Here is a 12,845-nt window from a genome sequence, read left to right on the forward strand (position 1 = left end):
GGCAGGAGGCAGAGCAAGCAGATAAGGCGAACACCATGCACCCTTGCTTTCCTAAAAAGCCACTTTGACACTTCTGAGCTTATTAGTGCCCTGATGAATGAATGAGTCAATGGGATGTCACTCCGAGAGGTGGCTGGGCCTTCACACGTCTCCTGTCCTGTCTAACTGCAGGCACGTGGTAGGCTACACATCTCTAGGTTCTCCGACATGCCAGTTAGAATGGCTCACTAAGGCTAGGAAAGTTCTTGGAGATTTGGAAGCAGTGTCCAGGGAAGGTGGAATTTAGGGAGCAATATCAGTTGGGATGGGATGTCATCCAAAGCAGAGACTGGTAGTCTGGAGACATCTGTACTTCTGGGAGAAATTCAGCCCCCACCTGGAAGTTGACAACCCTGCCAGCTCCTGGGATTTTGGGAGGTAAGTAGGTCAGCCCTAGTTAGTGCTCAGATGGGAGACCATCACAGCTGGCAAAGGCAGGCAAGGGCAAACCCCTGCTGAGTGTCTCCAGCCGTGGAAGCCGGCTCCCTCTCCCCAAGACACACAAGCCAGATGTGACCTGCAGGGAACCAGAAAGCCTGGGACTCAAGGTGAATGTTTTGTCTGTGCATCTTAGCAGATCAGAAAATTGTAGGAGTTTTTAAAATTAATAATGAATAAAAATCCAAATTTCAATTAAAACTAAGTAATTGGTCAAGCTTTAATTTTAATTGAAAACATTCCCCCCCTCATCTCTCTCTCTCTCTGATTAATAAAATAGAATTGCCAGTCATTTGGATCCCCCCCCTCCCCCAAAATAGGTTGCCCGGCTCCTGGAATCCAGCTGACAGAGCAGTTGTCTGAAGGGCACCTCCAGCTTTGGTTCGTGCCTTCAGTGGCAGCAGGAGGGATGGACCGGAGCGCTCTTCAGCAGCCTTGGCCTGGAGGCCTCACAGTGGCAGAGTCCCAGAAGCTGCTGCCAGGCCCTTGGGCTCTCTTCAGTCCCCGCATTCTATATGTGCTCCAGGAGAAGCAAGCCCTGTAAGCTGATCTGTCCCAAGCAGAGGGAACTGCTTGGCCTCATCAGGCCCAGGCATCCCTGGGGCAGGGGGGCCTCCTGGGCTGGTGGGGGACACCGTGAGCTCCTTTTGGTATGCTCTGGAGGGAATGATTGAGATGACCATGTGTGTTTCTATTTTGACCACCCTGATGAAGAGCTTCCCAAAATGCTTACTGTCTATGTTATTAACACTTCTGGAGTTACAGTCACTCTAGAACAGGGGTAGTCAAACTGCGGCCCTCCAGATGCCCATGGACTACAATTACCATGAGCCCCTGCCAGCAAACACCAGGGAATTGTTGTCCATGGCCATCTGGAGGGCCACAGTTTGACTACCCCTGCTCTAGAAGTTGCGGTAAAAAAAAACACACACACATTTTTTTCATTTGCAATAGGAAAATGTTGCAGTGTGCATGGAGGGCCCTCAAAATATTCAACTGGGGCATGCTTGGCTCTGTAGAAAGGATGTTTGCCCAGGCCTCAGTGCTTCCACTCCACTTGTATACCTGTGCGAAACTAGCAAGGGAGTCGTTACCGATGTTAGCAGCCTCCGTATAGGATCCCATGTGCGTTTTTTAAAATTTAAAAGGAATCACTTTGCTTTTAGAAACTGAATAATCCCTTTAGGATTATTGCCTGCTCTAGTGGCAGTGATCTTGTCTTTAATGTTTTAAAATGGCAAACACTAGCCAGTCTCTCCCTTTCCTCTGCAACACCGTTGGCTAAGCCTTTTATTTATTTAAAATTATATTCAAGATTCATCCTTTATAGAGCTGGAACTTCCACAACCTGTTTTCAAGACCCCACCCAAAGTCCATACGGTGCAGGTATGGCACGGGTCAGAACCAGGCTAGCCGTGCTTGAGCATTATGCACAGGGAAAGGGCATCATCTGGAAGGATCGAGCATCTGCTGGTCCCAAGAGGAACAGACACACAGAGAGGGCTGCCTAGGATTATGCTTACATATGCAAAGTTGTTAGTTCCTGATGTTCAGCTGCCACCTTCTAATTTATTAATGTATTAAGATTAAGAAGATAACTTAGAATCATAGAATCATAATAATAGAATCATAGAGTTGGAAGGGGCCATACAGGCCATCTAGTCCAACCCCCTGCTCAATGCAGGATCAGCCCAAAGCATCCTGAAGCATCCAAGAAAAGTGTGTATCCAACCTTTGCTTGAAGACTGCCAGTGAGGGGGAGCTCACCACCTCCTTAGGCAGCCTATTCCACTGCTATTCCACTATTCTACTGCTGAACTACTCTGACTGTGAAATTTCCCCCCCTGATATCTAGCCTATATCGTTGTACTTGTAGTTTAAACCCATTACTGCATGTCCTCTCCTCTGCAGCCAATAGAAACCGCATCCTGCCCGCCTCCAAGTGGGCCATTCCACACAGGGGGGAAAAAAGCCTTACACCAGCGCAAGGGTGTAACGCTACATAAAAATGTGCCTCTCAGAATTCCTCACCTGCTGGCTCCTCTGCTGCCGTCTAGCACAGGGGTAGTCAAACTGCGGCCCTCCAGATGTCCATGGACTACAATACCCAGAAGCCCCTGCCAGCATTCGCTGGCAGGGGCTTCTGGGAATTGTAGTCCATGGACATCTGGAGGGCCGCAGTTTGACTACCCCTGGACTCTAGCGCTTCCTGACATTTTGCACGCCTCCTTGAAATGGCGGATGAGGGAAATGCGCTAGACACACTCCTCTCTTTTCCCTGTCAATCAAGACAGGTGGCCAATCACCTTCCTTGCTCTTTTTAAGGGACTGTGATGCTCGCTATTTTTTAAAAACCTGTTTGTTTAAATGCATATGCATTAATTAATGGATGCATTGGGCTCCTTTCACTGTAATCCCCCTTGAAATCTGGAGGCTTGATGCTTTAAAAAAAATTGGGGGGGGGCTTGTTTTTTTTGAGGGGGGGAACAGGCATGCTTACTGGGCAAACTGGTGAGGAACAGTTTATTTTTTGCTCTGCCTGGGCGATTGTGTGCCTATTCATTGGTCCAGGCAGATTTTTCAAAGAAGAAGAAGAAGAAGAAGAAGAAGAAGAAGAAGAAGAAGAAGAAGAAGAAGAAGAAGAAGAAAACGTCCCCGTTCTGGGTGAAGAGAGAGGGAGGTGGGCTCGAGGGCGGGCACTGGAGCTGGAAATCTCGCTACTTCAGCCACTTTGGTAACTCATGTCTCTTGTGCAAGTGTCTTGCTGGCTGCTCTCATCCTGTTTGCGCTACTATGTAGGGGTAATTCAGTTTTCTGGATTTCCCTTCAAGTGCCATAAAATAGAGGATGTAGCAGCCGGTTTGCAGATATTATGCTGGATGTTCACGTCATGCAAAACTCCCCCCAAAAATGGTGTTTACAAACAGTAAGGATTTCACTTTTTTAACGGGTACAGAATGGCCTCTACTGTAAGTTGTTGTTCTTTCAGCTCCGCAGTGTGTTTTTCACTTCCCAGGCTAGAGCAAGCAACCCTACTGCGGTGAGGCACAACCAGGAGGAGCAAATCCATGCCTGATATTTCGGGCAGATGACACCCCCATTGCCCCATTCATCTCAGAAGAGAGACCTGGCACTTTCCCCCTCCCTCCCCACCCCAATGTCTTCAGAAGCACTCTTGCACCACCCCCACCACCAATAGCCCCAGAGGACTCTGGCTCCTCTACATGGGAGGCATCTGATTGGGGTGACAATACACAATACTATGAACAATGGGATCTTTCTCAGCCATTGGAAGCCACCAGACTCATCAGGGGGTAACTTTACTTAGGATTGTGCCGTAAGCCACTGTGGAACTGTGCACATCCTAGTCCAGGAGCACATATGGCTGGGGTCCCCAACCTTGTTGCTGAAACTGTGGACACCTCAGGATTTTTGACACAGCGTGGTGGCCACAAAATGACAGCTACAGAATGGCTGTTGCATGAAGTGGAGCCAGCAGCAAAATGGCTGCCCTAGCTTAGGCTCCAGGAAAAGCGTTTGTGGGTGCCAAGGCAACCGTGGACAACACATAGGGGACCCCAGTGGACACTGTTCTCAAGGGGGGGGGGAGAGAGAGAGAGAGAGAGAGAGAGAGAGAGAGAGAGAGAGAGAGTGCATGTGAGAAAGAGAGAGCACTGATTTTTTGTTCCCTGCTTTTTACTTTAGTTCTGCACGGGTGGAAAAAGCCAGGCCACAGCCACACAACGTCCGCACTGGCACATCCCTATCCCAGGCCTGGTGCAAGTCAGTTGTCCTGTGGGAAGGGAACATGGAGAAATCTGCTTTCCCTGGTCTGCCGCAAGGGCCAATAGGGGATGGGGGAAGGCCCATATGGGCGCAGGCCCATATGGATGGGGGAAGCAGGGACACAAAATGCTGCATTTGGCTCCATGTTGCTTTGTGGTGCCACAGTCCTGAATGTGGAATTTTTTTCTTTGCATGAAGATGGGATTGCATTCTCGTGCAACAAAGAAAACCCAATCGCTGTCCCACAATGCGGCGAAGCATTTCCCCACCAGCTGTGTCAGTGGGGATGCAGAAATCCAGGGTGGACAGGGTCTGCTGCCCAAATTAGTCCCCTGCAGGGATGCAGGAAGCAATGGAGAATGTGAATAAATCAATTTGGTGATAATCAAAATCAAGATGTGTATGCAGAAAGGGCCTAAGTCTGGAAAGTGCTTGGAAAAATGTATACTAAAAAACTTGATAGGGAGAGGCAGAGGGGAGGGAGATGAGAAAACCAGCTAGTATAAAGTTGTTTCCAGTAAAGGCACAAGAAACTGGACTGTCAGGATAGACACCAAGCTCCTGATGCATCATTTTTTCCTGTCATCTCCAGGGTCAGACTGGAGGTGTCCCAGAATTACAATTGATCTCCAAAACAAATTTTAAGTAGCAAGGTGCTTCTGGGCTCAAAATTTATTCTGCTGCTTCAGGCCAACTCTCTTGGACTCATCTCCAGATGACGGAAATCAGTTTCCCTGAAGAAAGTACCTGTTTGGAGGGGGGGGGGGTTCTCTGGCATTATGTAACTCTGACTTCTATTTCCAGGGGATTTCCGCACCCATTAAATGTAGTGAAATACTTACCTTACAGTTATATTCCAGCCCCTCCACATGACGTTGCCATCTCCCAGCAACTGGCTGGCTGCATCCTCCGTTTTAAAGCGCTAGTTGGGGAACTGCATCAAGTGGATTCCCCAACCTATTTAAAACTAGCTAAGAGAGCAACCAGCAGAGGGAAGCTAGGAGAGCAACCAGCAGAGGGAAGGTATGGAGCAGGGGTAGTCAAACTGCGGCCCTCCAGATGCGAATGCTGGCAGGGGCTTCTGGGAATTGTAGTCCATGGACATCTGGAGGGCCGCAGTTTGACTACCCCTGGTATGGAGGCTCAAATACGCTAAATGCACCTACCTCGTCCCGCCCTCCCCCCCTCCCTTTTCCCCGGGCACGGAAATGTCTTTTAAAAATGGATAACATCCTGGAGCAATGAATAGGCGGGGAAGCATACAGCCGATGGCAGACCCCCAAGTTGTAACACAAAGCACGCCTCTCTAAAGTCCCCCACCCAATTCAGGAATGAGATTAATTTTGAATAGTATTAAGACTCATGATTCCGTAAGGGGTGGTGGTCAAAAAGCACGATGCATCTATGATTAGATGCATAGGTGTTTAAACGGACAAGTATTATTTCATGTTCATTATTAGCAATTACTGCTACCTGGCATTTCACTTTGTTTCCCACCTGGAGGCTGGCATCCCAGCAACGCCATAGGATCCAAAGGCAGGGATTTTCTCCAGGGGGACTGATCACTGTAGCCTGGAAATGATCTGCATTTCCAGCGAACCCCCAGGTCCCAACGTCTCCCATCCTGCAACCTCTCTACCCCAGAGTTCCCTCTCCCAAGCAAGCCCTTTCACCTCCAGTAGTTAGGATAGAATCATAGAATCTTAACACAGCCCGTGGCGCCATGGGCGCCGCGGACTAAATAAAGCCGTAAGGTCTTAGGGGGAGGAGTTAGGGCGGGCTCTGTCCGGGATGAGGAAGGGTGCCGATTGGCCCCTTCCTCCGGACAGACCATTGGCGGGGCCAATCCGCAGGCGCAAAGCGCCTGCTGATTGGCTCCGCCGATTCCCACCCTGATGAAAAGGGAGCAACTGCAAGCTGCGCGTAGTGCGGCTCGCAGTTGCTCCCTTGCCGGCGGCCTGATGCGTCAAGAGGCGCAAAGCGCCTCCCACGCGTCAGACCCCCGGCAAGGGAGTCCCTGGCAGCCGCGCACAGCGTGCCTGGCGGAGGCTCCCTGGCCTCATGGCCGCCAAAACCCACAAACCGCCAAGGAGCTGCCGACAACCACAAAGCCGCCGACAACCACCGAGGAGCCGCGTCAGGCCGCGTCAGGAGCCGCCAAGGTGCCGCCGAGGAGCCACCGCAGCCCTCGCTCTCCCCCGCCTGCTAGCGCCCATTGTATTTCTTATACAATGGGCTTTTTTCCTAGTCATAGAATAATAGAGTTGGAAGGGACCTCATGGGTCATCTAGTCCAACCCCCTGCACTATGCAGGACACTCACATCCCAATTGCTCATCTACTGTAATCTGCCACCCCTTTGCCTTCACAGAATCAGCCTCTTCGTAAGATGGCTATCCAGTCTTTGTTTAAAAATTTCCAAAGGTGGAGAACCCACCACCTCCCGAGGAAGCCTGTTCCACTGAGGAACTGCTCTAACTGTCAGGAACTTCTTCCGGATGTTTAGATGGAATTTCTTTTGAATTAATTTCATCCCATTGGTTCTGTTCTGGGATATGAGTTGCTGTTGTAGAGTCCTTGAGTAAAGCTTTTGATATGGTTGTTCAGTAAAACTTGTGATATGTTTCCACATGATATTCTTATTGACAAGATGCGGTATGGATCCTATTACTGTTAGGTGGATCGAGAACTGGTTAACAGATCACGCCCAAAGGGTGCTTGTAAATGGTTCGTCATCTTCTTGGAGAGGAGAGACAAGTGGAGTGCCTCAGGGATCTGTCCTGAGCCCTGTGTTGTTCAACATATTCTGTGGGATGGAGAGGGGGGAGGGACCAAGGAGTCCAGAGCAGGTATGTGTTCCACATACCTTGTGAGAGTCAGACTGTCACTAATTTTTTTCCTATGAAATTTGTGTGCAGTTTAATGGTGGCAGCACAGAATTTGGTGGTACATAGGGTAGTTCTCATCACTTCAAAGTTTTTTTTTAATTTTCTTTTGCTATTAGGCCTGAGTAAGTAGGATGAAGGAAATTGAAATGAACTCATGAAACTCTTTATAGAGGGCAATTGGGAGAGGTGGGAAAGGGGTCTCACCAATGAGAGGAGAGCCCACTCCAAAAGGACAGCAGATGGAAGAATGTTGCCCAGGTGTATCGAAAAATAAGGAGATGTTCTGCCCCTCTGATTCTCAGGAATCGTTTCCATGAGCTGCCTGTAGATAGTGACTCTGAACCACAGGAACAAGGGCTATTCCCCCAACTCCCTCAAAGCTCAGAAGATGTTTCACAGCCCCTGTGGATGAGAGGACTAGCTCTTCAGCTCCCCAACACATTAGGACTAGGAGACGCACGTGTCACGACCCTAAGCAAGCGCTGCTGTGGAGCCCCTCTTAATTCTCTAACACGGTAAATACCATGCTTCAGGTACTTAACCAAAGTTAGTTTATTGAATCAGAGAATAGAGGCAATCACTCTGTCAAAGGTAACACGTAAAACAGAAGGATTCACTGCGACAAAACTCTGAGATTGGACTGCGATATTATAGGCACAAGAACAGGTCCCCCCTCTCCTCTCCAGAGGAGGGACGTTTAAAGATGTGGGGTAGTGGAATAGAGAATGCTCCCTTGTTTTAGTCTGATTTCTGGGGCGGGGGCATAGTCTCTGAGGGAGTGGGCTTCTTTTATATTGGCCCTCTTGCACAGCTTGCCAGAGTGCTTACGTGCATACATCTCGCACTCTCCTGCCCCACCAGCTTCGGCTGAGCCAAGGGATCTCATTGGTTGGATTGTCAAGCTGCAGAGGAGGAGTTTGAGAGGATTAAGCAATGGCAGTGGGTGGGGGGGGGGGAGTCAACTGGCCAGATCTGGTGCAGTTTTTGGATTCCATCCCGTTACACACTTTGATGGGATTTGTGCATTGCAGTGTTGCAGAAGGTGGGCTTTGCGGCCTTCCTTGTGCAAGAAGTCCTGCCCACCCTGTCTTTAGGTGCTCCCCTTTCACTTCATCAACACCTGAACACACAAAATATACAAAACATCCATATCTCCCATAAGGGCCCAAACCGGGCCCCTGCAGAAGCTGCTCCAGATTCCTAATGCAAAAGTGTGGGGACTGGGAGGGAGCCCCGCAGGAGTGACTGGTTTCGGCTAATAGCCCACAAGAGCCCCAGAGGTTCACTTTTGTTATCTGGGGGGGAGGGGTGGGCAATAAATTCACGTGCTCACAGGAGCTACAGGACACAACTTATTTATTGCAACCCAAAGCTAAGGAAAATGAACAAATTCATGGGCTGGAGTTTCTCTCCACTCCTAATCAGCACTTTGGCCGCCTTGGGGATCACTGAAGCCTGAGGCAGCCAGCACCATGGTGCGGAGGGGAGTGGCAGTGCCTCCAGCTTCAGTGAGCCTGCCAAGTGACAAGGCAACCCACTCCCGAAAGAAACAGTCTCCTCCACAAGGAAACTCTTGAAGGGAATGCCAGAACCCCCCCCCCCAAAAAAAATTCTGGACTAGCTACTGGAGGACAAAGTGTAAGGCAGCGCGGAGGAGGGGGGGCAGGGGGCTGTGGGCAGGAGGGTTCCCTCTGAACAGCAGCGAGGAGCCGGCACATGGGAAAGGATCCCTGGGAGAGACATTCATGCTCTGGCACTGGAATCGCCGCCCTCAAAGAGGAGGACAGTCCCTGGGTGTACTCAAAGTTTAAAATTAGGTTGATTTCTTTTCTATGCTAGGGAAGTTTGGAGTTCAGGATAATACTAGCAAATGTTTCCAGCAAAGTGAAGGTATCGGTTGCTTCCAGAGTGTCCCTGGGAAGGGTGCCCCGCTGCACAAATAACAGTGGCAATTGTGCTCTGCCAGGGCCTGCCAGTCCTTAAACCGGGCCTGTATACAGCTAACCTCTTTCTCCATAGATGTGTATTCCTGGGCGGCCCAGGGGAATGGAGCCTGTCTGCCTGCCCAGACCTCAAAAAGGGGCTCGTCAAGCTCTCTGCAGGTGGATACTACAGAGATGCCAGCGAGATGGATATGAACTCCACAGACCCTGAGAGTCCACCCTCGTCACCACATTGAACCTCCTCATATGATGCTCAGCAGACGGAAGGGAGTGGAAATGGAGAAGTGCCCCTTGGTATGGTGCAGGGGGTAACTCCTGATCCTCAGGGCCTGCCTGAACCCCAAGCACCCCTGGAGGGGTTTCCTGCTGGGCCACCTGGCAGCCCTCTCGCTTCCCTCGTCACTCTCAGTGTTGAGGCTCTGCTGCAGGATGCAGCGTCTGGGGTGGGGTGGGGTGGGGTGGGGGGTGGGCACCCCAGTTGGCCATCTCCCTCCTTCCCACAGGGTAGGCAGTGTCTTCCTTCCTCCTTGCAGCACCATTGTTGTCTTTCCTGGCTGTTCATCCTCAGAGGATTACTTAACTTTATTACTTACTTACCTACTTATTCATTCAATTTATTGCCCACCACTCCCAGACAGGCTGGCTTGTGGTGAGCCACAGAGTAAAACCCCACAATAAAATTTTATTGTGCCACTTCCAGGATCAACCAGTTCATGGTGGTTGACATAAATCTAAAATCCCATATGAAACCCAAGATGGTGGTACAAACACAACAACAGGATAACCCACTACAGAGCCCTCCCACCCCAACCCCCACATCCAATGGTTGCCAATACTCCAGGGGGCATCTACAAGATATGTCCCGGCAGGCTTTCTACTGGCCTGCCCAGGGAGGGAGCAGTTCTTCCTAGCCTGGCCTCAACCAAACGCTTGGCGGAAGAGTTCGGTCTTACAGGCCCTGAGGAACATTGAAAGCTCCATCAGGGCCCTCAGCTCTCCCGGGAGCTCATTTCACCAGGGAGGGGTCAGGACTGAAAAGGCCCTGGCCCTTGTCAAGGCCAGGCAGGGCCGGATTTTCCTATAGGCTTCAGCCTAGGGCCTCAAGATCAAGAGGGGCCTATATTCAAATTGTTAGCAAAATTAAAATTACACCAATCACAACATGTTTCATTTAACATATCTTTAAACCACTCCTGTGGAGCATCTTTAAACCGCTACATAAAAGGCTAAGGGGTAATGGAGAGGAGATAGGGCGGGCTCTGTCCGGGATAAAAACTCAGAGGGGCAAGTCAGGAGCCGCAAAGTGGCACTTGATTCGCCCCTCCGAGTGGCACTCAAGAGCCAAGTGGCAGCACAGCTCCCCATTGGCTACTTGGCCCATCGTCCTATGAGTGCTCTGGTGAGTTGGCCGTCGGCCGAGTCAGCCGTCTTCACCTCTGCGCCCGCATCGCCGTAAGTCCTCCCTGCCGGAAAACCAGCAGGCCCCCCTGCTTCTTTCCTTCCCCCAACCTATGAGCCTTGCCCTGGTCAGGCTGCCTGCGCACCGGCCTTGCTCCTTAGCCACGGATGCCGCCACCTGGCCCTACAAGGCCGTGGGCACCTCTGCGCCCACCGCCAACCCAGCCCTTCTGCCCGCACCACCACACGTCGCTATGAACCCCCACCCTTCTCCCCGCCCTAACAAAGCCCCCTGCCTCCCCACCCTTACAAAGGCCCACGCCCCGGGACTTACCCAGCCACGCCCACATCACGGCCCTGCTCTGCCACTGCTTCCAGCCCACCAGAGAAAAAATCACCCCCTAAATAGATATTTCACAAACTCTACCTCTGCTCTCTGTCCGCGAAAATATCCTGGACCCTTTCCAAAGGACAGGCAGAGAGGAGGGAGGTTAGGACAGCTGGCACAGCGTTTTGTCTGCTGCCGCCACTCAAAGCCCCGCCCCACTTCTTCCTCTCCGGCAGCCTCTGCCCTTCACAAAGATGGCGCCGCCAGCACCAGCCCGCTCTCTCCAAGAGGAAGAGCAGGGCTTCACCCGGAAGTGGTGGTACCTACCCTGCTGTCGGTCACTGTGCGCTGGAACCTGTTGCTGGCCCTGCGACACACAGGTCGCTGCGCGCTCCGTGCCCTCCACGCTCCAGCAGCCGCAGCCAGCTGCCCTGTCGCCGGAGAGCCAAACGACCTCCGGACGCCCACCCTGGACGACGGAGCCTGTCCTCCCTCCGTAGTGAGCACCCCCGTCTGTACCATGCTCCCTTCCCCCCACCCTCACACAGCCTTCTCCCCCCCTCTACATATGCCTATTTTTACAAATGGGCTTTCTTACTAGTTGATATATATCACAGTAATTATGTATTTTATTATCTCTCATGTAATTTACAAACTTAAAAATGGGGGGGGGGGAAAGGGCCACGTAAGTGGAATAGCCTAGGGCCTCTTTTCATGTAAATCCAGCCCTGAGGACAGGTGAACTTCCCTAGAGCCACAGACCTACAACAAATTCCTGCCTGCAGAGCGAAGAGCCCTGCGAGAGGCATAAGGAGACAAGTGGTCCCTCAGGTAAGTGGGGCCCAGGCCGCAGATGACCTTGAAAGTAAGAACCAAAACCTTGAACCTGATCCGGAAACCAATTGACAACGAGTGCAGCTGCTACGGCATAGGCTGGATATGGACCCTCCGAGATGACCTTGTGAAGGCCATTTTGTACCAGCTGTAATTTCTGGGTCAGAGACAAGGGAAAGCCCGCGTAGAGAGAATGACAGAAGTCTAGTCTAGAAGTGACGGTTGCATGGATCACTGTGATCAAGTGTTCAGGGAACAGGGAGGGTGCTGGTAGTCTTACTGGGCGCAGATGGAAAAACACCACTTGAGCTGCTCTCGTGACCTGAGCCCCCACAGATAAAGAGGCATTGAAGGTCACCCCTAAATTCCTGGCCTCAGGCACAGCAGTAAGTTGCACCCCATCCAGGCAGGGGAGATGTGCTTCCTGATCCTGTCCCCTTCTCCCCAGCCACAGGATCTCCATCGTGCAGGGGTTGAGTTTGAGATGACTCTTCCTGAGCCATGCAGATACAGCTTCCAAACAACTGCAGAATGTTTCCAGGGGGGAGTCCAGCCCCCCATCCATCAGGAGACAGAGCTGGGTGCCATCTGTATAGTGATGACAACCCAGTCCAAAACTCCAGACCGTCTGTGCCAGCGGGCACATATAGATGTTAAAAAGCATGTTGAAAAAGCAACCCTTGCAGGATCCTAGGCGGCAAGAACTACTCTAAACCCCCTGTCCGCTCCCATTACCCCATAGCGCAATGAACTGCCCTCCACCCTGTGCCTCAGGGGGAGATATAACGTGATGGGGAGTCAACCTGATGTTCCTGCTGTAGCAAGGAGGATCCCATAGGTCTTAATTGCCCCGGCCTCAACTGAATCCTTGGCAGAAGAACTCCTTTTTGCAGGCCCTGCGGAACTGAGGAACTCTATGATTCTGTCATTCTGTGATCCCTGCAGGCCCTCAGCTCTTCCAGGAGCTCATTCAACCAGGTCGGGGCCAGGACTGAAAAGTCCCTGGTTGAAGGCCGGCACACTTCCCATGGGCCAAGAACCACCAACAAATCTGCACCCGCAAAGATTCCTGTGAGGGGGCATAAGACAGTCCCTCAGGTATGTGGGGCCCAGACCGCGGATGGCCTTGAAGGTCAATACCAGAACTTTACACTTGATATGGTATGCAACTGGAAACCAGTTACTGGATCTT

General features: G+C 51.3%; 1 protein-coding gene across 2 annotated transcripts in view; it reads right to left on the reverse strand.

Annotated features, from left to right (window-relative positions):
- The window catches only part of MYOZ1 (myozenin 1), a 54,753-nt gene that overhangs the window by 19,133 nt on the left and 22,775 nt on the right, over positions 1-12,845 (reverse strand). The window lies entirely within an intron of this gene.

Source organism: Paroedura picta, chromosome 7 (genome assembly GCF_049243985.1).
Source record: "Paroedura picta isolate Pp20150507F chromosome 7, Ppicta_v3.0, whole genome shotgun sequence".
Classification (NCBI taxonomy): Eukaryota; Metazoa; Chordata; class Lepidosauria; order Squamata; family Gekkonidae; genus Paroedura; species Paroedura picta.